We start from the raw sequence: 8,381 nt of genomic DNA, 5'->3' as shown, positions 1-8,381 counted from the left end.
TTCATTTCCACTGTATTTTTACAGAGATGTGGTTTATGAGAGATTTAACCATGTTACAGTGGCATCTCATACAGCCTGTACATTTTATCCCATATACATCGCTTGTAGCCCAGCACTTCCCTGTGTTGCATCTTTTTAGGAGTATTGCTGAGGGGGGCTGCTGATCGACCTCATGCTACTCGGCACTGTCCCATCCTGCTGCAACACGGTAATCCATACATGGGCCAGGGCATGGCCTGAGGGGGTGTGTGAGCGTTTGTTTGAGTACACGCATGTTCTCGATTAAAACACACATCTCTATCGTATGTGTGTGTGTGTGTGTGTGTGTATCATAAAGAAGGAATGACTGCAGCAGTCAGATCCTGTCTTTGCTCCAGAGCATTTTTTCCCCCCTCTTTGTCTGTCAAGACGGAAATATACGCGTTGGGCGCTAGACAGGTTCACAGAGCTGCACCATGCTCTGCAAGTCTCTAAAAGAATCTATGGAGTACACCGATGTTTTGCTCTGTGGGTCTCGAGAAATGCATATGGAAGACAGTCAGCGAGCGAGAGGAAAAAAAGGTCCCTGAAGGCCCTGGCCCGGCTACGGAACTCGGCGACTGCAAATAGTATCAAACTTCAACATGTGCAAACCATTTAAGGCATACTTTATTCTAATGAGGTCACTTTTTTTGTTCTTTTCCCTCTTTTGAATCAGGGTTTGAAAGGGAAAAAAACAGCACTAAAAATGCCATCTTCGCCTTTCTTATTTAAGGCTTGTGCACTGTGATTGTCTTAGCCTGCCCCCTTAAAATAGTTTTATAGATTTATATTAACCTCATCCTAAAACACAGATGAACGTGTTTTGAAATACAACATGTTACAGTATGATGATGATGGAATGGGAAGGAGTAGGCCTTTAACTTGGTTCCCCGCAGAGGCTTTCAGCACTGTTGTTTCTAGGTGTCAAAATGGCACTTTTCTTTTGTCAAGGTATACGCAAGCCCATGCAAGCAAGTATAACGGTAAGCTTAGATGACTAATTCATATAGGCTTAAATAAATGGTTTATAACACAAACACTAAAATGTCTGCCAATTAACACTGGAAGTGGTCTCTGACTCAATTGGACATCACCATTCTTTGAGGTGAGTGTTTTATAAAGGTTTGTCAGTGTGACTGCTAACAAGTTGACTAGCAAGCTAGCTGTGAGTGGACGTCAAGAATAACAGCACACGTTTTGCCAAATGTGTGCTGTGCATTGCTAGCTAGCTTGCTCGGCACACGTCAGCTACAGCCATTCAGTCCAAAAAAACATTTTAAGTGTCTTATTTTAGAGGGGAAAACAGGAGACATGTTGAGAAGTCAAGTTAGCTTACTATTCCTCAGCAAAAGCTAGCCTATTCCATAGGGTTGAGAGTGAGACTTGTCACGGAACTTATTGTAGTCCACTACCTGGTTGTTGCTCTCAGTATCATAGAACTGGATATGCCTAATAATTATTGCAAATGCATTAGTGTCATTCAAATATTTCTAAATAACCCAGTCCCAAGATGGGTGCCACCATACCATACACATTTTTACCACCCTGACCTGAGCCTAGGAGTTCACAACAGAGACTGGTGAGAACCAACGATGTCGTCCATCATATGACCCCAGACGAGTGGTGTCGGGCTCTAATTCTGCCCTGCTAGGCCTTGGTAAACAGACCTCGCCATGTGAAACTGGACACAAGACCTCAACACGGTATGTCATGTATCTCCAATCACCATTAATAAATCAAATGTATTTATAGAGTCCTTTTTACATTTATTTTACCTTTATTTAACTAGACAAGTCAGTTAAGAACACATTCTTATTTTCAATTACAGCCTAGGAACAGTGGGTTAACTGCCTGTTCAGGGGCAGAACGACAGATTTGTACCTTGTTAGCTCAGGGGTTTGAACTTGCAACCTTCCGGTTACTAGTCCAACGCTCTAACCACTAGACTACCCTGCCGCCCCGTACATAAGCGGATGTACAGAAACCCAGCCTAAAACCTCAAACAACAAACGATGCGGGTGTAGAGGCACGGTGGCTAGGAAAACTCCCTAGAAAGGCCGGAACCTAGGAAGAAACCTAGAGAGGAACCAGGCTATGAGGGGCGGCCAGTCCTCCTCTGGCTGTGCCGGGTGGAGATTATAACAGAACATGGCCAAGATGTTAAAATGTTCATAGATGACCAGCAGGGTCATCTAGGGAGTAAATGTCAGTTGGCTTTTCATAGCCGATTGAACCATAGCCATTGAACCTGTTCTGTGTGAATGTGTGTAAGGCCACAGCCTGCGACCGATGGCCAAGAATCCATGTGGTCTTATGTCAACACTAAGCGCTGCGTCCACCATCCACCACCAGCTCCCTCCATGATATCCCCCCCCCCCCACAACCTTTATAAAACATGGTTAAACTGTGGCATCCGTCGTTAAAGTGATGCTCCTGTTTACCACCACGGTACAGTTGGACACCCTCTTGGCAGTCCTTATCTGTCCAGTTGGCCTACTTTTACATGGACGATGCATGCTTTAGCCGTGCACCCCCCCATAGCAATGTTCTAGAACTTCTACACAGTACTACCTACTGCTGCAGGATTAGGGATTAAAAACTCGCTGTTCATTTCCCACTGATCCATCCTCCCACTAGTAGTGTGCTCGTCGCCGGAGCCCGAATGGTGGACACGCCCCTGGCTCTAATCCCATCCCGTGCTTAGCCAGAGAACTTCAGGGCTTTGTTTGTGTATCGTTTCCTCACCGGTGGGAACATTGCAGGACATTTATCAGGATGTTATTGTGCACATATCACAACAGAGAGGGAGCCTCTCCATCCTCCGATGGACAGAGGCGAGGGAGGTGCTTTCCCACACTGCTCAGGGGCCGGGGGGGGGTAGAGTCGGAGGAAAGCAACGGGCGCGGTGGCATTGTCTCCACAAGTGCCTTTTTTGTTTACCATCTCCAGCTATCTGGCAGCAAAAGTCATTGACGGCCAGGGAGAGTGAACTCCAAAAGAAGTGGTTCTCTATTTCGTCCTTTCAGGAGCGCTTGTTGTTGATAGTTGGCTTCTCTCTGAACAATAAAGTCTGTACCGTGTATATCGCTATACCTGTATAAATGGCTTCTCCCAGTTATGAAGACTGTTTTACGAGTTAGTTCAATCATTGTGTGCAAGCAGGAGGTTTCAGGGTGCTTGATTAGGATCTGAAAAGATTCAATGAAAATGATTCTCAGGTGAGCCTAGGCAACTCAGCAAAAAAAAAAAAAAAGTGTTTATTTTCAGCAAACTTAACATGTGTAAATATTTGTATGAACATAACAAGATTTAACAACTGAGACATAAACTGAACAAGTTCCACAGACATGTGATGGGTCAAAATCAAAAGTAACAGTCAGTGTCTGGTGTGGCCACCAGCTGCATTAAGTCCTGCAGTGCATCTCCTCCTCATGGACTGCACCAGATTTGCCAGTTCTTGCTGTGAGATGTTACCCCACTCTTCCACCAAGGCACCTGCAAGTTCCCGGACATTTCTGGGGGGAATGGCCCTAGCCCTCACCCTCCGATCCAACAGGTCCCAGACGTGCTCAATGGGATTAAGTTCCGGGCTCTTCGCTGGCCATAGCTGAACACTGACATTCCTGTTTTGCAGGAAATCACGCACAGAACAAGCAGTATGGCTAGTGGCATTGTCATGCTGGAGGGTCATGTCAGGATGAGCCTGCAGGAAGGGTACCACATGAGGGAGGAGGATGTCTTCCCTGTAACGCACAGCGTTGAGATTCACTGCAATGACAACAAGCCCAGTCCGATGATGCTGTGACACACCGCTCCAGACCATGATGGATCCTCCACCTCCAAATCGATCCCGCTCCAGAGTACAGGCCTCTGTAATTCCTTCAGCAATAAACGCAAATCAGACCATCACCCCTGGTGAGACCAAACCGCAACTCGTCAGTGAAGAGCACTTTGCCAGTCCTGTCTGGTCCAGCGACGTTGGGTTTTGTGCCCATAGGTGACGTTGTTGCCGGTGATGTCTGGTGAGGACCTGCCTTAACAGGCCAACAAGCCCCCAGTCCAGCCTCTCTCAGCCTATTGCGGACAGTGGAGGGATCGTGCGTTCCTGGTGTAGCTCGGGCAGTTGTTGCCATCCTGTACCTGTCCCGCAGGTGTGATGTTCGGATGTACCGATCCTGTGCAGGTGTTTGTTACACATGGTCTGCCACTGCGAGGACGATCAGCTGTCCGTCCTGTCTCCCTGTAGCGCCGTCTTAGGCGTCTCACAGTACGGACATTGCAATTTATTTCCCTGGCCACATCTGCAGTCCTCATGCCTCCTTGCAGCATGCCTAAGGCACGTTCATGCAGATGAGCAGGGACCCTGGGCATCTTTCTTTTGGTGATTTTCAGAGTCAGTAAAAAGGCCTCTAGTGTCTTAAGTTTTCATAACTGACCTTAATTGCCTACCGTCTGTAAGCTGTTAGTGTTTTAACGACCGTTCCACAGGTGCATGTTCATTCATTGTTTATGGTTAATTGAACAAGCATGGGAAACAGTGTTTAAACCCTTTACAATGAAGATCTGTGAAGTTATTTGGATTTTTATGAATTATCTTAGAAAGACAGGGTCCTGAAAAGGGGACGTTTCTTTTTTTTACTGAGTTTAGTATTCAGAAAATGTAGTCTCTTCCACACATAGTAGTCGTTCCCCAATTTGTTCAACAATGCCCATGCATACTCCACGAACCAAGCAACAACCTGTGTGCAGTGGACGCAAAATATAGGATCGAGGTTATTTGCATTGGCCAGTCCAAGCAAGACCAACGCACACAAATCAGGCGGAATTGGATGCCTGTTTTTTTTTGTACAAACTGCCGATCTCCCAGTCTAAACCTGGGTTTTCTATATACGTGCCCCATGCCAGTTCAACTCATGTGGCCAACATGGACACAGAGTTATTTCCAAAAAGACCAAACCCTGGTGTGTGTCTGTTGGCGCGACTGGGTGTAGCTAGTGTTAAATCAAACCAACAGGAAAAGTGGAGTGAAAATAATACGACCAGTGTTTATTTTTGTGGACGCTTGTATCGAGAGTTTGTCTGCCGTTCCGGCCACATTTGGGGTTACTCGGGAGGCACAGAAAGGCTTCAGTTCCCAATGCTTCGCTTTGGGCCGGTAGGAGGAAGGAAGTGGACTTTAACTGTTAACTTTATTCCTTCTGAACCCTGCCCCCACTCACCTCCAGTTACTTGAATGTTCCACCCTAGTTACAAATTAATGCTCTACTGCCAGAATGGCCTTGGTGGTCATTTTCATACAGCTGGAGCTAGTTGAGTTGTACAGGCTGTGTATGCACACTACATCAACAGCCAATGGGGGAAGCTGTAGCCTGGATCTAGATGAACCCAAATGCTTACCAAATTGACGGCAAATTTGCCAACAAGCCCCCCAGGCCTTTTTGAGAGATTGTACTGGTCTACTTATTCTCCGTCAGTGCTGTACATGAACTGTGTAGACTCCAACAGGGCTGAAACAAAAGCAAAAGAGAGAGCATTACACACACACACACACACACCAAGAAGCCTCTCATCCACTGTAATAAACAGGGGGAAAATTACATCAAAAAACTAAAGAACTAGTTTTACCCCCGCCACAAGAGCTCTGAGTGATCTCATCAAAGCCGTAGCGAGTCAGAAAGTGCTGATGGCCTAGCATGCACGAGGCAGGAACTTCTGACGGGATGTTAGTCTGGGCCTAATTTAAATAGGCCCCAGCGTGTCTGCCTGCCTCCCTTTGTTTACATGGATGAAATCTGAAACAAATGTGAACACGATACCCCTCTTGTCCCCCAACCCTCCCCTCGAGCTGCCTCCCTCCTATCTCAAACGGAGCCATGTGTAGATTTTCTTGGACCGAAATTAACGCACAGTGGGTTCCTGGTTAACTCCCCACCAGGCTCCTTACAGCATTAACTTTTTATAAGCTTCCCTTTTTTGCTAATTGCCTATTCACCTCTCTCTATGGTTTCTGGTATTAGTGGCCATTAGTTGTTTGCTCAGGAAAGCCAGAGGAGGAAGATGACCCTCTCCTATCCTGGAAGAGAGCTACTGTACTGCACTGAACAAAAATATGAATGTAACGGGTTGGTTCCATGTTGCATGAGCTGAAATAAAATATCTAATTTATTAGTTCACTCTCTTTTTTTGCACAAATTTGTTTATATCCCTGTTAGTGAGAATTCTGCTTTGCTAAGATGATCCATCCACCTGACAGGTGTGGCATATCAAGAAGCTTATTAAACAGCATGACCATTACACAGGTGAATATTGTGCTGGGGACAATAAAAGGCCACCAAAATGTTTTGTCACACAACACAATGCCACAGCTGTCTCAAGTTTTGAGGGAGCATGCAATTGGTATGCTGACTGCAGGAATGTCCACCAGAGCTGTTGCCAGAGAATGCCATGTACATTTTCCTACCATAAGGCGCCTCCAACGTCATTTTAGAGAATTTGGCAGTACGTCCAACCGGCCTCACAACCGTAAACACCACCAGCCAAGGACCTCCACATCCGGCTTCTTCACCTGTGGGATCGTCTGAGACCAGCCACCCGGAGAGCTGATGAAATTGTAGGTTTGCACAACCAAATCATTTCTGAACAATTTGTCAGGGGGGGACAAAATGTCTCAGGGAAGCTCATCTGCATGCTCGTCATCTTCACCAGTCTTGATCTGACTGCAGTTTGGCGTCGTAACCGTCTTGTGGGCAAATACTCACCTTCGATGGCTACTGGCACGCTGGAGAAGTGAGCTCTTCATGGATGAATCCCTCAACTGTATGGGGCAGACCGCATATATGGCATCATGTGGGCAAGCGGTTTGCTGATGTCAACGTTGTGAACAGAGTTCCCCATGGTGGTGGTGGGGTTATGATATGGTCAGGCATAAGCTACCGACAAGGAATACAATTGCATTTTATCAATGGCAATTTGAATGCATAGGGACACTGTGACTAGATCTTGAGACCCATTGTGTTGCCATTCATCTGCCGCCATCACCTCATGTTTCAGCATGATAAGGCACGGCCCCATGTCACAAGCCTCTGAACACAATTCCTGGAAGCTGAAAATGGCCCAGGCATTCCATGTCCTGCATACTCACTAGACATGTCACCCATTGAGCATGTTTGGGATGCTCTGGATTGACGTGTACGACAGCATGTCCCAGTTCCTGCCGATATCCAGCATCTTCGCACAGCCATTGAAGAGGAGTGGGACAACATTCCACAGACCACAATCAACAGCCTGATCAGCTCAATGTGAAGTAGATTTGTTGTGCTGCATGAGGCAAATTCTGATCCACGCCCCCTACTTAAAAAAAAGTATCTGTGGCCAACAGATGCATATCTGTATTACCAGTCATGTGAAATCCATAGATTAGGGCCTAATGAATGTATTTAAGTTGTCTGATTTCCTTTTGTGAACTGTAACTCAGTAAACTCTTTGAAATTGTTGCATGTTGTGTTTATTATTTGTTTCAGTATAACTGCAGTTGTGATCTTAACTGCTCCTCCTTCTTTTGGACATGCAACATCTTGGTCCAAATCCCCTTATACTCACTGAACTTGTTGCTTTCTTGCTACATTGTTTAAAAGGCATGCAAACCCTTTTTTAGTTTCCCCCTTTGTGTTAGAAAACAACCATCTGTACCAAGAGGCATATATGAGAAGTCAGGCAATCTGTTTTTTCTCAGAATTACAATTATCCAAATAATCTTTGTTGTGGGATTTAGTATGTGGTTTTCTTACTAAGTGCCATTTTCAAGCCTGGTTGGTTGGCTTGAGCCCATGAGGCAAATGCTCTAACGATTAAAGAATCATTGTGGGTTCAGAGGGGATTTTGGGGCCTCTGTTAATCCCTGACAAAGTGTTCCCTAAGTGGAGTAGCATGGTGGGAAAGGTGTGTTTTGGGTGCATGATCACCCCCTCCAGAGGAAATTGGCAAATTCTCCCGCCTAAAAATAATTAAATGAGCCTCACCCTTTCAAATGTGATGCCATGCAAAAAAACAAAAAAAAGGGGCTGGTAGATAGAGGGATGCCATGCATGTCCTCCATCCAGCTTCTGAGAACAGTCAGCCTCCCCTTCTAAACTCCCTGCGGTTTCCAGAGACCCTCAGAGTTCAAAGGGTCCTCCACTAACACTGTGCCACACCCCTTGGCTTCAGCTTGTCCTGGCTGTCTTTTCTCTTTGGTGCTCTTATCAGATCTCTGATTTGGAGATAAGAACCACTCTTGTCCAAACCGACAGGTAAACGTCCTGTGGGTTTTAGCGTGATGCTATTTAGCCTAATGCTAAACACCACCAACCATGAGAAAGGAA

This window comes from Oncorhynchus nerka, linkage group LG21, assembly GCF_034236695.1.
Source record: "Oncorhynchus nerka isolate Pitt River linkage group LG21, Oner_Uvic_2.0, whole genome shotgun sequence".
Classification (NCBI taxonomy): Eukaryota; Metazoa; Chordata; class Actinopteri; order Salmoniformes; family Salmonidae; genus Oncorhynchus; species Oncorhynchus nerka.
Note: the sequence above shows the minus strand (reverse complement) of the source record.